This window comes from Ambystoma mexicanum, chromosome 5q (assembly GCF_040938575.1).
Source record: "Ambystoma mexicanum isolate Mex_15411 chromosome 5q, UKY_AmexF1_1, whole genome shotgun sequence".
NCBI lineage: Eukaryota > Metazoa > Chordata > Amphibia > Caudata > Ambystomatidae > Ambystoma > Ambystoma mexicanum.
This window is the reverse complement of record NC_090933.1, coordinates 211,010,789-211,027,214: the sequence shown is the minus strand read 5'-3', so window position 1 is coordinate 211,027,214 and position 16,426 is coordinate 211,010,789. Positions and strand designations below refer to the sequence as shown.

The following is a 16,426-nucleotide window of genomic DNA, read 5'->3' as shown; positions in this document are numbered from 1 at the left end:
CACTCAGAGAGAACCTACTCTCACAGAAGGGTGGTCAGGTTCTCCATCCAGACATCAAAACCCTCAACCTTCACGCTTGGCTTCTGAAAGGCTGAGGTACAAGGATTGGGACCTCCCTGATGATGTTATGGAGGTGTTGCCTTCGGCAAGGAGGCCAGCAACAAAGTCTTTATACCGCTGCCGTTGGAACAGATTTTGCAGCTGGTGTAGAGAATAGAATATCGACCCTTTTTCATGTGGTACACCAATGGTTTTGTCCTTCCTACTACATTTGGCAAATTCAGGCCTTCAAGTTGGCACCATTAAGGGCTATCTCGCAGCGCTATCCATCTTTAAGCGTACTGCGGAAGAACCATCCTATTTCAAATTACCCTTGGTAATACAGTTTCTAAAGGGGTTAACCAATGTTTATCCCCCAAGACCATTGCAAATTCCCCTATGGGATTTAAACTTAGTACTAACTTTCCTGATGGGTACACCTTTCGAACCTCTCCATTCTTGTTCGTTAAGATTCCTTACCCTTAAAACTGTTTTATTAATAGCACTTACATCTGCTAGAAGGGTGAGCGAATTACAAGCTCTTTCTTGTAAACCCCCTCACACAATATTTCACAAAGACAAAGTTGTCCTGCAAGTGAAGCCTAATTTCCTCCCAAAGGTGGTTTCTGAATTCCATATCACTCAGAAGATTACCCTACCATCTTTCTATCCTCCTCCTCACCCGGGGAAAGAGGAAGAGAGGTTACACAGGCTAGACCCTAGGAGGGCTTTAAGTTTTTACATCAGTAGACTAGCCAGGATAAGACAGGCAGACCAGCTGTTTGTAGGTTACGCAGGTCACAAGCTGGGGCTACCAATAACTAAGCAGACCATTTCCAGATGGATCATTCTAGCCATTCTGGAATGTTATAAACTGGCAGGGAAAGAGCCCCCTCAAAACCTTAGGGCTCATTCGACCAGAGGTATTGCAGCTTCATCGGCCATCAAAAGAGGCGTGCCGGTTAAAGACATATGTGCGGCCGCTACATGGTCGTATGTCCATACCTTTGCACGTTTTTACAATTTGGATTCCTCCTCCAGTCAAGAGACTAGGTTTGGAAGGGCTGTACTGCATTCTATTCATCAATAGAAGACAGCGTGAAGTCAGTACTCCCTCCTCCGATAATAGAATACTGCTATGGGAGCCTATCTAAGATGAGGAATACGTCGGAGGACACAATCCCTTCGAAGAACAAGTTACTTCTTACCTTGTAACGTTCTTTCGACGGGATGTTCCTCCGACGTATTCCTCATCGACCCTCCCATCCATCCCCGCAGTTCTACTTCCCTTGTTGTTGCAGCTTACGCTCCTTCAGGGTGATTAGTTAGTCCAGAAAGTATTATTGTGGGCTACAAAACGGAACTGAGCAACGGACGCTGCGCGCGGCTTTTATAGGCAGGATGACGTCGATACGGCGGCTGTCGAGGGACATCAACTCGGAGGACGCCGACGCGCAGCGCCCTCTGGAGAAAAAATTTTCCAAGGCCAGCAGAGCTGGAAGGAGATATCTAAGATGAGGAATACGTCGGAGGAACATCCCGTCGAAAGAACGTTACAAGGTAAGAAGTAACTTGTTCTTCTGCTGGGAGCATTGCCTTGAAATCGGCTAACTCCACGTGTGCCTTGGCAAGGTTTTCACACACTCTGGAATTGTTTCCTTGGGAGATGAGCATATTCCCGAGGGGGAAGAAAGGGATGGTTTCCTTGCTCTCGTGAAAGACGGCAAGGAATTTTCATTTGTATAGCGCCTTATGTACCATTGGTATGATCTCAAGGCACTGGAGGTTGAACGCCCTCGGGAACCGCAGTTGTAGTCGGTTGAGAGAGAGAGAGAGAGTCCTAAAGTGTGTGGGTGCACCAGGTATGTGTGCAGCTGGTGTGGCTGTTGCATGATAGCTGCTTCTTAACGGTAGGTGTGGTGCAGAGGAGATCAATTGAATGTGTTCAGTCTGGAGGGTGGACATTCAGACTGAGTTCTGACTGTGTTAGGCCTGAGGAGACGCCTAAGCTAGCAGGTGTGTGCTAGCTATCTGTTTTATAAGGATGATGGGTAGTTTGATGGGTAATGTTAGTATGAGAACTGCTTTACCGAATGTGTCATAGTACTGCTGTGTTCTAGTTGAACGATGGTGTATAATAATAATAATAATTTCGCATTTATATAGCGCTACGAATCCTTGGGTATCTGAGCGCTTCTTATTATTACCCACGCTGTGTGGCGCTCATTTATCGACCTCGGAAGGATGAAAGGCTGAGTTTGGCCCTGCCGGGATTCGAACCTGCGTTAGCAAGTTCTGCACGGATGTCAAAGCGAGCGCTCTACTCGCTGTGCCACTTGACCGGCGTAAGAGAGTCAGCGTAGTAATGGGATATTGTGGTAATCAGTAAGTGTATGCAATCAGGTACACTCGGTGAATGTTGGGAACACCTACTAAATTAATTTCCACTACAGTGACACTATTAGGGTATACTTCAAAGTTCAGCTTTAACGCAGAGACGCTATTGGGCACACTCAATGATGTTGGAATAGCGTCTAGATTCAACATTAGCACATTGAAGCTATTAGGACACGTTTCTAAGTTCAGCTTTAACACAGTGATGCTATTTGGGCACACTCAATGATGTTCGGAAAAACCTTCTAGATTCGACTTTAACACAGTGACTCTTTAGGCATATTTTCTAGGTTTAGCAATTAACACAGTGACGCTATAAGGGCACACTTTCTAAGTTCAACTTTTACACAGTGACGCTATTAGGTACACATTCTAGATTCAACTTTAGCACAGTGACGCTCTGGTCATTTTTCTAGGTTTTGCTTAGGTTTAGTTTAGGTATGTGCGAATCCCTTCAGTCGGGTTTGTGTACGGCCGACAGTGTTAGCCGATCCATGGTTGCGAGCACCGTGGTATGCAGATTTGCGTGGTTGCGGAAGTCGGGGTTTGCTCCGGATGTGCAGGCCCGTCTTCTCAACATGGCCTTTGATGGCGCACATTTATTCGGCAGCAAGGCTGACAAGAGCCTTGAGAGGTTGCAGACCTCAAAAGCTGCGGCGAAGTCTTTGAGCGATGTGGTGCGTCAACCTCCACCTTTTCGTCCAAGGGGACAGCAGTGAAGGGGAGGTTCCTTTCGGTACTACTCCTCCTTTGGTAGTACGAGAGGGGTCGCCAGTCAAAGGGGCAAGGGGAAAGGTACCCGTGGTGGACGGGGAAATCGTGGTGCCAGAGCCGCTCAGGCAGTTGCCTCTTTGCCTTCAGGCACTGCTGCAGCCGCTTCAAAACAGTCATGAGGCCATGTCTCATGGTTGGCCAAGTTGGGGGCAGACTGTCTCAGCATCTCGAAGAATGGCGGGCCATTACTTCAGATGCCTGGGTGTTGGATACCATAGCCCACAGCTACTGTCTTCCCTTCCTTCAGCGGCCTCACGCCAATCCAACGGGGAAACTCTCTGAAGCTTCCGGATCCACTCCTTGCGCAGCAGATCTGGTCCCTGCTGGAGAAAGGCGCTATAGAACTGGTGCCTGTAGCGGAGAGGAACAAGGGGTGGTATTCCCCTTATTTTTTTATTCCAAAGAAAGACGTGGGTTTGAGACGCTTCATGGACTTGCGTTGGTTGAACAAACTCCTCCGGAAGGACAAGTTCAAGATGTTCACTCTTTCTCAAGTCCTCCAGGCCCTTCAACTTCAAGACTGGTTGGTGTCTTTGGACCTCAAGGATGCTTACTTCCATGTGCCGATCCATCCTGCGGACAGGAAGTTTGCGGCTGGCGACTTGTACTTTCAGTTTTGGATCCTGCCGTTCGGATTGACCTCCGCCCGAGGGTCTTCACCAAGCTTGTGGTGGTGGCAGCGTACCTCAGGCGAGGGGGGTATCACGTCGACCCCTACCTGGACGACTGGCTGATCTGGGCACGCTCTCCCGAGCTAGCTTTGGATCATCTCGGTGCCACCTGCCGCACCCTCCACAGGCTGGGCTTCTCCCTGAATTTCAAGAAGTCACACCTTCCCAACAGCTCCAGTACATCGCGGCTGTGTTGGATACGTCCTTGGGGAAGTGTTGGCCCCCCAAGGTAAGGGCTCATCACATTGTGCAGATGGTGGACAAGTTTCAACATGCCCAGAGTCTCCCGGTTTACGAATTCTTAAGGTTTCTCGGCCTCATGGCTTCCTGCATTTTTCTGGTGCCAGAGGCCAGGCTGTGGATGAGATCCCTGCAATGGGTCCTCAAGATGCAGTGGTCGCAGTTCTCCGGCAAGATGACAGATCCTGTTCAGATCCCACGCTCGGTCTCCCAGGACCTTCTGTGGTGGGTGAACGAAGGGAACTTGATGAAGGGGGAACCGTTTTGGCAACCGTGGCTGGAGGTGACTGTAGTGATGGACGCTTCCCTTACAGGATGGGGCACTCATGCCAACAACTTGACCGCCAGCGGTCTTGGTCTCCGTTGGAGTCCAGACTCCACATCAATCTGTTAAAGTTGAGGGCCATCAGGCTAGCCCTGAAGGCTGTTCTGCCCATGGTAAGGGGGGGGAAGAGTGTCCTGGTCATGACGGACATCACAGTGGCCATGCATTACCTCAACAAAAAAGGGGGGGCAGGGTCACTCACGTTGTGCAGAGAGGCAATGCAGCTCTGATTCTGGGCAATTCTGAGCAGGCAGAGCACAGTCAATTATGAGTGGGAGTTAGCGCAGGAAGTCCTTCAGGAGATCTTTGCCCTTTGGGGAACCCCGCAAGTGGATCTCTTCTCCACCAGTGTCAACCGGAAGTGCGAGAGATTCTGCTCAAGGGAATTTCCTCTAAGAGGAGCCTTAGGAGACGTGTTCATGGTAGATTGGTCATTCCCACTGCTATACACGTATCCTCGAGTCCCCGTCATTACTCAAGTGTTGCGGAGGTTTGGTTCCCACATGATCCTCATTGCTCCAGATTGGGCTATGAGAGCGTGGTACCCGGACCTTCTGGAAATGTCCATCTGCCCTCCACGCCGTCTTCCCCACTGAGAGGATCTGCTCTCGCACGAGGTGGGGAAGGTCAGGTTCTCCATCCAGAGGTCAAGACACTCAGCCTTCACGCTTGGTATCTGAAAGGTTGAGGTATAAGGATTGGGACCTCCCGGATGACGTGATGGAGGTGTTACTTTCCGCCAGGCGGCCTGCGGCAAAATCCCTGTACCGTTCTGCGACTGGTGCAGGGCTCACAATATTGATCCTTTTCATTGCTCCATTCATATGGTTTTGTCTTTCTTACTTTCTTTGACCCTCAGGGACCTTCAAGTGGGTACCATGAAAGGTTACCTGGCAGCGCTGTCTATCTTTAAGAACTCGTCTGAAGAATGTTCTTACTTTAAGATTCCTTTGATTTCTTAGTTTCTTAAAGGACTGGCTAATGTATTCCTGCCGTCCCCTTTATAGGTGCCGGTTTGGGATTTGAATTTGGTTTTGAGATTTCCGATGGGTGCTTTGTTTGAACCTTTGGACTCATGTCCTTTGAGATTACTGTCCTTCAAGACTGTAGGTTACTGAGATTACTGTCCTTCAAGGTTGCGGTGACTTCCGCTCGCAGAGTGAGTGAATTGCAGACACTTTCAGCTAAGCCACCCTTTACTGTGTTTCACAAGTACAGGGTTATACTGCGAGTACGTCCTTCTTTTCTTTTTTTTTTTCAAATTCGGTTTTATGTTGTTTTGTCAAGCAAATATAAACAAGGTACAGATGTGGTTGCAGCTCATCAAGATATTGCTTCGCCTCAAATCTTCTTTGTTCTAGCAACTAAATGCAACTTTAAACATTGTATACCTTCCCAACTCTTTTTCCTCCCCCTTCCCTTTCCACCCCCAACCTGATACCCCCCGAGCAGAGTCACCTCTTCAAATTAACTACCAGTTTAGGCATGTATATGCGTTGTGTACATGGCTCCCTTCACCTTTTATATGCCCATATGGAGAACCTGGTATTAGCAGTACAATGAAGTCTTTGATTCCCAGCTGCCCAAGCGCAGCACAATTCCTGTAAATCAGTATATGAATATACAACATTTCAACCCCCATCATCTCCAGTCTACAAGTGTCTATGCGGAGGTAGAGAGGTATTTATTTACAAAATCAATCCACATTTGTTTGTTCTGGGCTGCTCTCCCATGGAGGGCAGCAGTGATTTGTTCCATTGTGCAGATATTAGTCGCTACTCCAATCCAGTCTTTCTGACTCAGGACCTGGCTCGCTTTCCACTTGATCACCAAGCAGGCCCTCGCCGCCAATAGTAGAAGGGCCACTATTCCCTTTACCTTGCACACCTCACCTTCGTTTTTCTCAAGGTTAAAGAGTATTAGGAGGGTTGTAATCTCCTGAGAGATACTGTCTAGTTGTTTGATCCACCCCAGGACCTAAGCCCAATACACCTGGATCCAAGGGCATCTCCACCACATATGCCATTAATCGTCCCCCTCCCCGCACAGATGGCAGCACAGTGAACTCCTAGTCTGAAACATGCTGGATAGCCTATAGGGGTCATACTGCCACCTGTGTTAACCGCGTGGAGTTTGTATTGTGTAGCAATAGATACCTGAGATGCTCCTTTACAGATTTTTGTCCATACCTCTGCGTCAACCTCTCTCCCGAGGTCACGCTCCCGCCTTTGCTTTAGGTCTTCAGTCGACCCCTTCCCCGCATCCAAGAGTACTCTATACATGATTGATACTACCCCCTTGGACATGGATAACGTATCCAATAGTTTCTCGAAGGGGTTGAGATCTCTCTGCAATTTGTCGCGCCACTCCTTGCGTGTAAGAGTGCCTTTCAGCTGTAAGAAAGGGAAGACCGGCAGTGGGCGGATGCCCAATGCCTCCTCCAATTCTGTAATGGTCAGGAAGTCCCCTCCCTGCCATAACTGCCTCACCCATTCCACACCCGCATCATACCATGTTTGGAATCTTGCATGATCTGGAATTTGTTCACGTATGCCTGGTGACCAATTGTGGCTCAGCGAGGAGGGCCATGTGGTGATTTCTTTCATGTCCGCTCCCACCTTCCATATTGCCCATAATGTACCGAGAATGGGGTGATTCCTAAGTCTACGCAACAGTTTGTTGTGCGGGACCCATAGCCATTCCGATACTGTGGCGGGGGTTAGATTATGATTATCCAATTGCACCCATCGTAGGTCCTTCCTTTCTCTCAAGTGAGGTATCAATACCCTCAATTGTGCAGCACGATAATATAGCGTGATGTCGGGAGGCCTTCGCCTCCTTTCTCCTTGGGTAGAGAGAGGGTGTCATATGCTATTCTTGGTTTTTTCCCTCGCCATAAGAATTTCAAAATGGCGCTGTTCAGTTCTCTGAAAAACACTTCTGGGAGTTTTAGGGGAAGTATCTGAAATGGATAAAGGAATCTCGGTAGGCAGACCATTTTAATTGCCTTCCCATCCATGCCATTTCTCCAGGTCTTTGTGGAAGTACTCGAGTAGTTGGGGAAAGTTTGCTTCGTACGTATTCTCTAACTTTTTAATCAGGTTAATTCCTAGGTAAAGAAGAGTGCTATTTTCTAACACCAGGCTGAGCGATGAGAGGGCGACGGCGTAGTCGGGAGTGAGATCTTGCAACGGGAACCGTATTGATTTAGATTTATTAATTTTGAAGCCCGAGAGTGAGCCATATTTTTCAATTAAGTGTACAGCTCTTGGTACGGATGACATGGGGTTTTGCAGATGGAGTAGGATATCATCAGCAGAGAGGGCTACCTTGGATTCGGTTCCCACTACCCATATGCCTTCTACCTGGGGGTCAGCTCTCAGCATCTGAGCAAGAGGCTCCACCGAGAGGGCAAACAGTATCGCTGATAAGGGGCACCCTTGTCTTGTTCCCCTACTCAGGTTGAACCACCTGGAGTATTCTGAATTTACCATAACTGCCACCTTCGGGGATGTGTAAACTGCCCTAATCCATTTACGAATCACAGGGTCCAGTCCCACCTTCGTCAGTACCGCCTCCAAGAAGCTCCATTCCACCCTATCAAACGCCTTCTCTGCGTCTATAAACAAGAGCGCAGGGTTGGTTGTCATCTTTGGTGATTCATGGATTAGGTGGAGGGTTTTTCGCATTGTGTCTGCGCCTTGTCTTCCCAGTATAAAACCAACCTGTTCAGGGTGTATCAGTAGCGGCATGTGTGTCTCCAGTCTAGCTGCGAGCACCAGTGTGTAGATCTTTGCGTCTATATTGAGGAGGGAGATGGGGCGGTAGGATCCACATTGTTTGGGGTCTTTACCTTCGTTGGGGATGACCAAAATGAGTGCCTGTGAGAACAAATCTGGGGCGATTCCTGTTTGTAGGATGTCATTAAATAGGTCAACCATAAAGGGGAGGAGGGTGTTTATGAAAGTCTTGTAAAAACCTGCTGTGTAACCATCGTTCCCTGGTGCTTTTCCTATCGGGAGTCTCTTAATAGCCCTTTACACCTTGTCCGCCGTGATGGGTACCTCCCTTCCACTATGTCTCAGGAGAGTTTTGGCATGGTTAGTTCCTGCATATATTGATCCAGCTCAACCTCCTCCTGCCCCCTTTCCAAGGTGTATAGGTGTTCATAACATTTTGCGAATGCCTATGGGATGTCCTTCAAACCCCTTACCTGGCCCGCTGTATCCCCTTCGACAGCAGCAACCCATCTCTCTGCTCGTTGTCCCCACAGCCTAGCTGCTAATAGTGCATCCACCTTATCGCCTTTTTTGTAGTGTTTTTGTTTAAGAAACTGGAGTTTACGTATCACCAGGCCCTCCTCCAAGCGCATGAGCTCCTCCCTTTCCTGCCTTGCTTCCGCAATCTTTCCTGCCCTGTCCCCGTTGGCATTCCACCCCGCAACTTCTAGTTGGGCGATTTCTCTCCTGAGTCTATTTTCTATTATGGTCCTCTCTCTTTTTTTCTTGCCCCTTTCCCTGATCAGGAGACGTCTGCAGGTTGCTTTTTCGGTCTCCCATACCATTCTTTTGGATACTTCTCCCGTATTATTGATTTTAAAATATTCTTCTATTTCTTGGGTCAGCTTTGCACGGAAGACCGTGTCCTTCCACAGGGATTCATTACATCGCCACTTTCAGTTCTTTTGTGGAAGTTCGCTTATTTGGATATCAACGGTGACCATATCGTGATCAGACCATGAGATCGGGGTGATGTCGGATGCAATTGCTACCTCACTTATAACTTTTGAAAGGTACAGGTAGTCGATTCTGGTGTATGTCAGGTGCGGGGCAGTATAGAACGTGAACCCTTTTTCCTCGGGGTGAGAGATGCGCCATATATCCTGTAAAACATACGTTTGCATCATTTCCCTCACATCTGTGCGACCACCATCAGGTGGCGGGGTCTGCTCCCGGATTACCAGCACGTCTGTCCATATTAAGTTCCGCCCACAGATTAAAATCTCCACCCAAGATGACATGCTCCGCTGCCTCCACCATTATCCGGGAACGAGCGTGTATGGCGGATGAGTGCATAAATACAGAGAAGCGAATAGAACGCAGGAGCGTGTAGAACTGATGAATGCACAGAACATATGAGCGTGTAGAGCGGATGAGTATGGAAGTGCGGATGAGTGTGTAGAGCGGATGCTTATGGAGGTGCGGACGAGTGTATAGAGCGAATGAGTGTAGAGAGCAAATGAATTTATAGAACAGGATTACTTCGTATTAGCGAATGACTCTAAGAGCCTGATGAGTGCATATTAATGTTGAGTGCGGGGAGCGGATGAGTGCGGGGAGCGGATGAGTGAAGCGAGCGGATGAGTTGAATGTGTGGAAAGCACGAGCGCATAGAGCGGATGATTACATAGAGCGGATGAGTGCGGGGAGCGGGTGAATGCGGGGAACTGGTGACTGCGTAACGTGGGTGAATGCGAAATACAGGGGCAGACGTGGAGTGCATGAGTGCGTCGAGCAGACCGGAGTGTGTAGCAGACAGGGACGCATAGAACGGACTGGAGCGCATAGAATTGCGCGATGTAAATAGTATGGTCTGGAATGCAGGGAACGTTTGAAAGAGCATGTAACCCATCATATCACACCCCACGCTTACTCTCTTCTTTACACCACCACTCAACTAGAACACAGAGATACTATGACACCATTCGCTATAACTGTTCTCATACCAACATCTTCCGCTCACTCCCCATCATTCTAAGTAAACACTGCTGGTTACACAGCCCCCAGCCAGGCGTTCTTCTCAGGCACTAACGCAGCCACAGTCGGTCTGGATAAATCCTGCCAGAACAAACACATACCCCTGTTCTCAACCACCACACCTACGAAGCAGCTATTACACGAATACCACACCAGCTGCACACATAACCGGTGCGCACACGCCCCGTTGATCCTCCCTACTCTCTCTACTGACCTGAACTTCGGTTCCCAAGGGCGTTCAACCTACCTGCGCCTTCAGACCATACCAATGGTATGTAAGGCGCTATATAAGTGCAAAATAACATGACCTAACATAACATCCTGCGCTGTAAGAAGCGGGACTAGCCAGTGTTGGGGGACGTAGAGTGTTGCAAAGGTAAATGTAATGTTGTCTATTCTACCAACCACCATCATGGCCCTCCCTTTGACACCTGCCCAGGTCTTATAGATATCCAGGTTGAGTCCCCTCCTGACAAGCATACCAACCCTTCGCCTTTCTCAGAGGTCCAGAGCCCCGTAATGTATTTAGTTTCCTGAAGGAAGAGCATGTCTAATTGTGCTCTCTTGAACTCTCTACTGACTAGGGATCTTTTGTTGGGGGAGTTCAATCCTTTCACATTAAGTGTGCCAATCCTGAGCAGTCCAGGTACTTTAGCCGAGAACAGCACTGCCATAGTTCCTTCCTTATACTTTTTGCCTAAATGGGGACCATATATTGCTCCTGTTACTACTGGTTTGGATACAATTTGTGATGTATTTAACTCTGCCCAGTCCCTTTCCCCCAACCCCTTCTCCCACCTACCTGCCCTCCATGGCGTCTGACCCAGCTGCGTTACCATCAACTAGGCGGCTTCGGGCCACCAGTGTGGATCATGCAACCCGCAGTCCCATCGTTTAAACATCATAACTAAAGTTGAGCCCTCCGTAACCCCTTCACCCCCCATCACAATATACAGATAAATTCCCAACAACAGTACAGGAGTGGTCTACTCTCATTTCAGCGTTTAAGTACAAGCATTCGGGCCATGCCATGCCCCATTGTGCACACCATACCTCCATAGCATCTATTGTGTAGTCCAACCATCCTTGCCTCTCACCCTCGTGGGTGGTTTTCCACCTTCACGTGTTACTTTTCAGATCTCTGGAATCTCTAGCAGGTCCCCCCCACTCCGGACCCGTGCCGCTCACAAAATCAGTGGCTCTGCGAACCATGTTGTTTGGCGTTGCTCTGTATCAATGTTCTGCATTCGGTGAGGCGTTCATCCTCCTATACTTCCTGGATCTAGGAATCTTCTGCCTTCTTGGACCTTGGATGCGCCATTGTCGGTCTCCCCGTCGGTCCTCCTCCGGATTCTGTTCATTGGCCTGGTCGCCCATCAAGTCCGTTATACGTGCCTTTATATCTTTTGCAGTTCATAGTCGCACAGTGTTTCCCTCCCATTTGAACGTAAGAGAGAACGGGTGTCCCCACCGATAACTAACACCCTTTTCCTTAAGCCACCTGGTCAGGGGCATGCACATTCTCCGCATGGCCAGTGTAAGTGAGGACAGATCTTGGTAGATCCTGATTCTCGCCGTGTCAAGAATGAGTTGCGGGGTGTTTTTTGACCTTGTTGAGGATCCTGGCCCTGTCGGCATAGTTATGAAGCCTCACCAGCACAGTTTTTGGGCCACCAGGTGTTCCCCCCCGCCCTGTGTATTCGATCCACCTTTGGTTCGTCCAACGTGTCGTCTTCAAACAAGATTTTCAGAAGAGCATGTAGAGTTCTTTTCAAGTCCTGCTCTGTTTTCCCTTCTTGGTTCAGTATGCTGAAGATCCGGAGATTATTACGCCTTTCGCGGTTTTCTAAGTCATCTACTTTAAGGAAGAATTCTTCATCTCGGGTGTCTATGTCTACCAGTCTCTGGTCCATTTCAGACTCTAAGGTGTCGAGGGAAGTTTGATTGTGCTCCACTCCATCGAGTTGTTCCTCAAGTATATCAATTCTATTTGTGATCTTGTCCCCAATGTCCGCCCGCATGCTTTTCATCTCGTTCAGGAGGGCGGCTATATCACCTTTGGTTGCAGCTGCTTCTGCCCCCGATGTTGCCATTTTTAGCTCCATGTGGCGGATGAATTCAGGGTTACGTGGGGTATAGGAGTACTTGGCAAATTTTTGATGCATGTCCATATGCCGCACGTGTTGAGAAAAAATAGAATATGAAGAGTTCGTTCTTTTACTCTTGCTTACTTTGGAACATAGGGGTCTCCACACACTGCATCGACTTCCCACTCCTTACTGCTGCAGCAGGTTAACTATGATTCTTCACAGGGGGTAGACTTAGATTGTTCTTTTGGATCTAGGTGTACTTCCGCGGGGGGGTCCACATCCTGCGTCGTAGGGGCCCAGTCCCTTCTGCGGCCAAGCCTATTACTGGAACTAGGCTGACCCTGTTGTGATGGCCACGAGATTGTGGAGACAGGTTGATTTCCTGAGTAGTCAGGCGTGTCTGCCTTGTTGGATCAGTGAATACCAGACAGATTTTAGTCTTAACCGGGGATGGTTCTATGCACAAGGGGCTATGTGGCCAACAGGAGAACTATTCCCTGTTCCACAGGAGGGCACACGCCCCAGGTTTTGGAGGCCCAGCCCTCTGGGTGGTATTTCCAGTGGATTCTCCTCGCTGTTCTACGAGATGTACACTGAGGGTGTGTCACTCCGGATAGGTCGCAGGGTGCAGTATTCCCTTCTGTATTGGAGGGGGCACATTGCGCACTTCAGTTGATCCTCTGTGGTCTGTATATTAAGGAAATTATTGTAGTTTCCCAGCACCTCAGCGAGTAGAGGACATTGGTAGGAGGTGGTGCTCTACTGGTCTCATATAAATTGGAGTCGAATGATCAGAAGGTTCCATCGTAAGTCCAGGATGTTTTTTTTTTATTTTTATTTTTTACTCCCTGCAGTCTCAGTTGTCCAGAGCTGCACGCACCTCGTGGATATTCAACAAAGCTGCCAAGCGTACCCAACTTGTTCATATGGTAAGTAGTGCTCTAATCAGCCCGTCGATACCAAGCTAGGCGGGTGAGGCTAACAGATCAGATCATTGTGTGGGGAAGGGGGGGTTCAATGCGCTATTTTCCAAGGTAAGCGCTTGTGCCCTCTACAGTTGGTGGGTATGAGTATTAGTACCTGGGCTAGGACTTAGGCCCACTGTGTTGCCTTGGGGTTCCTGTGTCCTGCGCTCTGAGTGCCTCAGTCCTGCATTATGAGTTGAGGTGCAGTTATGATCTCGGCATAGCGCTGGTGGTGTACAGCATCTGGCTGGATGAGGGCCTTGATATAGCCTGGTTGGGGGGTGGGGTCGCCTCTGTGAGGAGCTTGCGCAGGCGCCACAGGTTTGGGCGCCGTGCCAAAGGATGAGTTCAGTCACAATGGCCAGAGGGGCCTGCAGAGTATCACTCTTGTGGTCGGGTCCGCGTTATGGGTTCTTCCTCTCTGGTTAGTTCTCCCAGGCAGGGAGCGATCTACATTCAGGGGTTAACGGCCCATAGTGCTGGACAATCGCGCGACAGTACCTGGAGGAGGCGCCGGTCTGCCGCAGCTGCGAGCGAAGTAGTCTGTGAGAGGCCGTCCGTCCACACGTACCGTTCCCCTGCGGTGTCGTGATGAGGCCAGGCACCTCTGAATCCTGTTCGCCCTCTCATGGGGTCGTGGGGACACCGCGCACCGTCTTCAAATCGGAGGGTTTCAGTCTGATCACGGTCCCGGGTACACAGTCACTCCATAGTTCTGTCTTCCCAGTGCGAGATACGGTTACCTCCATCCGTTCTGGGTCTTTTCCTCTTTCACTTTCGGTTAGCAATGTGTGCTTCAGGCCGCAGCCAGGGGACCCAACCCATGGCGCGACGTTCTCTGGTGTTCCTGTGCCGATTTCCCTCTGGTTTCGGACAGATGGTTGGGGGATCAGTTCCCACAGCAAAATCTTGGGTCTATTCCAGAGTGGGGGTTCAGACCACTTATGGGACCTGGGTGCACGGAGCTCACACGAATGCTGGACTCATCCGTGCGCCCCCTGGTGGCCGTCCCGTGCACCCCTGGTGGCCATCCCGTCCTTCTTTTCTACCTAAGGTAGTCTGTGAATATCATTTGAGTCAAAAGGTGGTTCTTCCATCTTTCTATCCGCCTCATCCTGGTAAGAAAGAGGAGCGTCTCCATCGTTTAGATCCTAGGAGAGCTCTTAGCTTTTACATTTCTAGGATGTCCAGGATCAGAGTGGACGATCAACTCTTTTTAGAATATGCTGGACACCGATTGGGCCAGGCTGTTACCAAACAGACCTTGTCCAGGTGGATTATCCTTACCATTACGGAGTGTTACCGGTTGGTGGGTAAAGCCCCTCCTGAAGGGTTGAGAGCTCATTCCTCTAGGGGTGTGGCTACTTCCACCGCCCTCCAGTGGGGTATTCCTATTAGGAATATTTGTGATGCCGCTAGTTGGGCTTCAATCCATACATTTGTAAAACATTATTCCCTGGATACAATGCATGGTCAGGGTATGGCCTTTGGGAAGGCAGTTCTTTATTCCGCAATCTAATTGGGCATTATAAATTCTTTTCCCTCCTCCATTTACTAGTACTGCTTTGGGTCTGTCAAAGATGTGGAATGCGTTGGCGGACACAATCCATTCGAAGAACAAGTTACTTACCAACTGGTAACGTTCTTTCGACTGGATGTTCCTCCAACGCATTCCACATCGTCCTCACAGCCTGCCCCTCGGGAGAATGTCCTATGCGATTGCAGCTTCCGTTTCCGCAAGGCTAATTGCAGTCCAGCAGGCATCAGAATTGTGTCGCACGTTCTGGGGGAAAAACCTCAACTGAGGCTACGGGCGCCGTGCGTCCTATTTAAAACATCCTGTGATGACGTCCTCGATGGAGGCCCTCGAGGGACATGGACCTGACGCTGGATACCCTCTGCCGAAAATGTTTCCCAAGTGCAAGTTGGTAAGTAACTTTTTATTCTTTTCATGTTGTGGAAGCTTTGTCCAGTGCCAAGTGAGACTTTTGGAGTCAGAAGAACTTTATGAATATGACTTGGCTATACAAAAGGGAAACTTCCGTATTTGGAACTTTGATTGAAAATCATGTTTTGAATTTGGGGAAGATGATCCAACCCATGCTACAAGGATACATTGATATCGGGTTCATGTTAAGTATGAATGTTATTTCTGTTAAAACTAAATTGCCATATTCTACCTTTGTGAGTTTAATGTATGTGTAAGTGTGAGGGACATATTCCTTTTATTAGTGTTTTTTTGATAGGCATGGAAATCCTCTTTAGGTTAGGGGGATAATGAGGCATTGATCACACGCTTTTGAGTTAATAAAAAGCTGTTTGTGAAAAACCTTCATCCAAGTTTTTCCGACCTGCTTTTCTGACCCCGCCAGTACATGCTCACAAATTGTATCAGCATGAATTGCAACTTTTTAGACTCTTGGCACTCCCTGATACTCAATTTCCTACTGATGAATATATTTTTGTTTTAGCAAAATTTGTTTTGATTGTTTTTGTCATTAACCAACATTATCAAGTTATCTAAAGCTTTAATGCAAGCTCAAACCTTTTAGTCCTCCCGTCACCACACTCTCCTTCTTTCCCTTCAGTGCTGAGGTGCTTCTTGGCACCAGTATAATCCACCAGGCATTTGTCCATCGTTTTTACAGGAGGATTTATTTGACTTGTGTGGTGGACCCATTTCTTTCCCGTATCAGAAGTCGCAAATACCTTTTAGTCCAGGCTCACTCCTCCACCGATGAGGTTGGATAGTCCGCCTTTGCCCTACGTTTTTGTATGATGGGAGTCCATTACATCTTCCTGGAAAGCTCGGGTCGTGTAGCAGGCTTGTCAAGTTCTCCATTACGTATATATGTCCTCTGCCTTGAGGGTCCACTCTTTGTAACCTATTCAGTGTCTCTTTTTCAGTTTGTCAAACAGGCCCTGGCAGCCAGTAGTATGTGGAAGCATCATTTACCTGCTGCAGTCCGAAGAGGACCAGCATTGGGTCCACGTTCCTCTGGATCCTCTATAGGTTCCTAATTCACCCCAGAACTTCCTTCCAGTAACTCTGGGATTTTTCACATGGATACTACACATGCTAGTATGAAGCCGTTTCACCAAATGTCCTCTTGTAGAACGACTTGAAGCAAAAAAGATTTACGGCAATTTCAAAGGGGCATATTACCCCGTA

The 16,426-nt window shown here is 48.7% G+C and overlaps 1 protein-coding gene across 6 annotated transcripts in view; it reads left to right on the top strand.

Moving 5' to 3' along the window:
- ZNF236 (zinc finger protein 236) overlaps positions 1-16,426 on the top strand; it is a 2,444,547-nt gene that overhangs the window by 2,104,681 nt on the left and 323,440 nt on the right. The window lies entirely within an intron of this gene.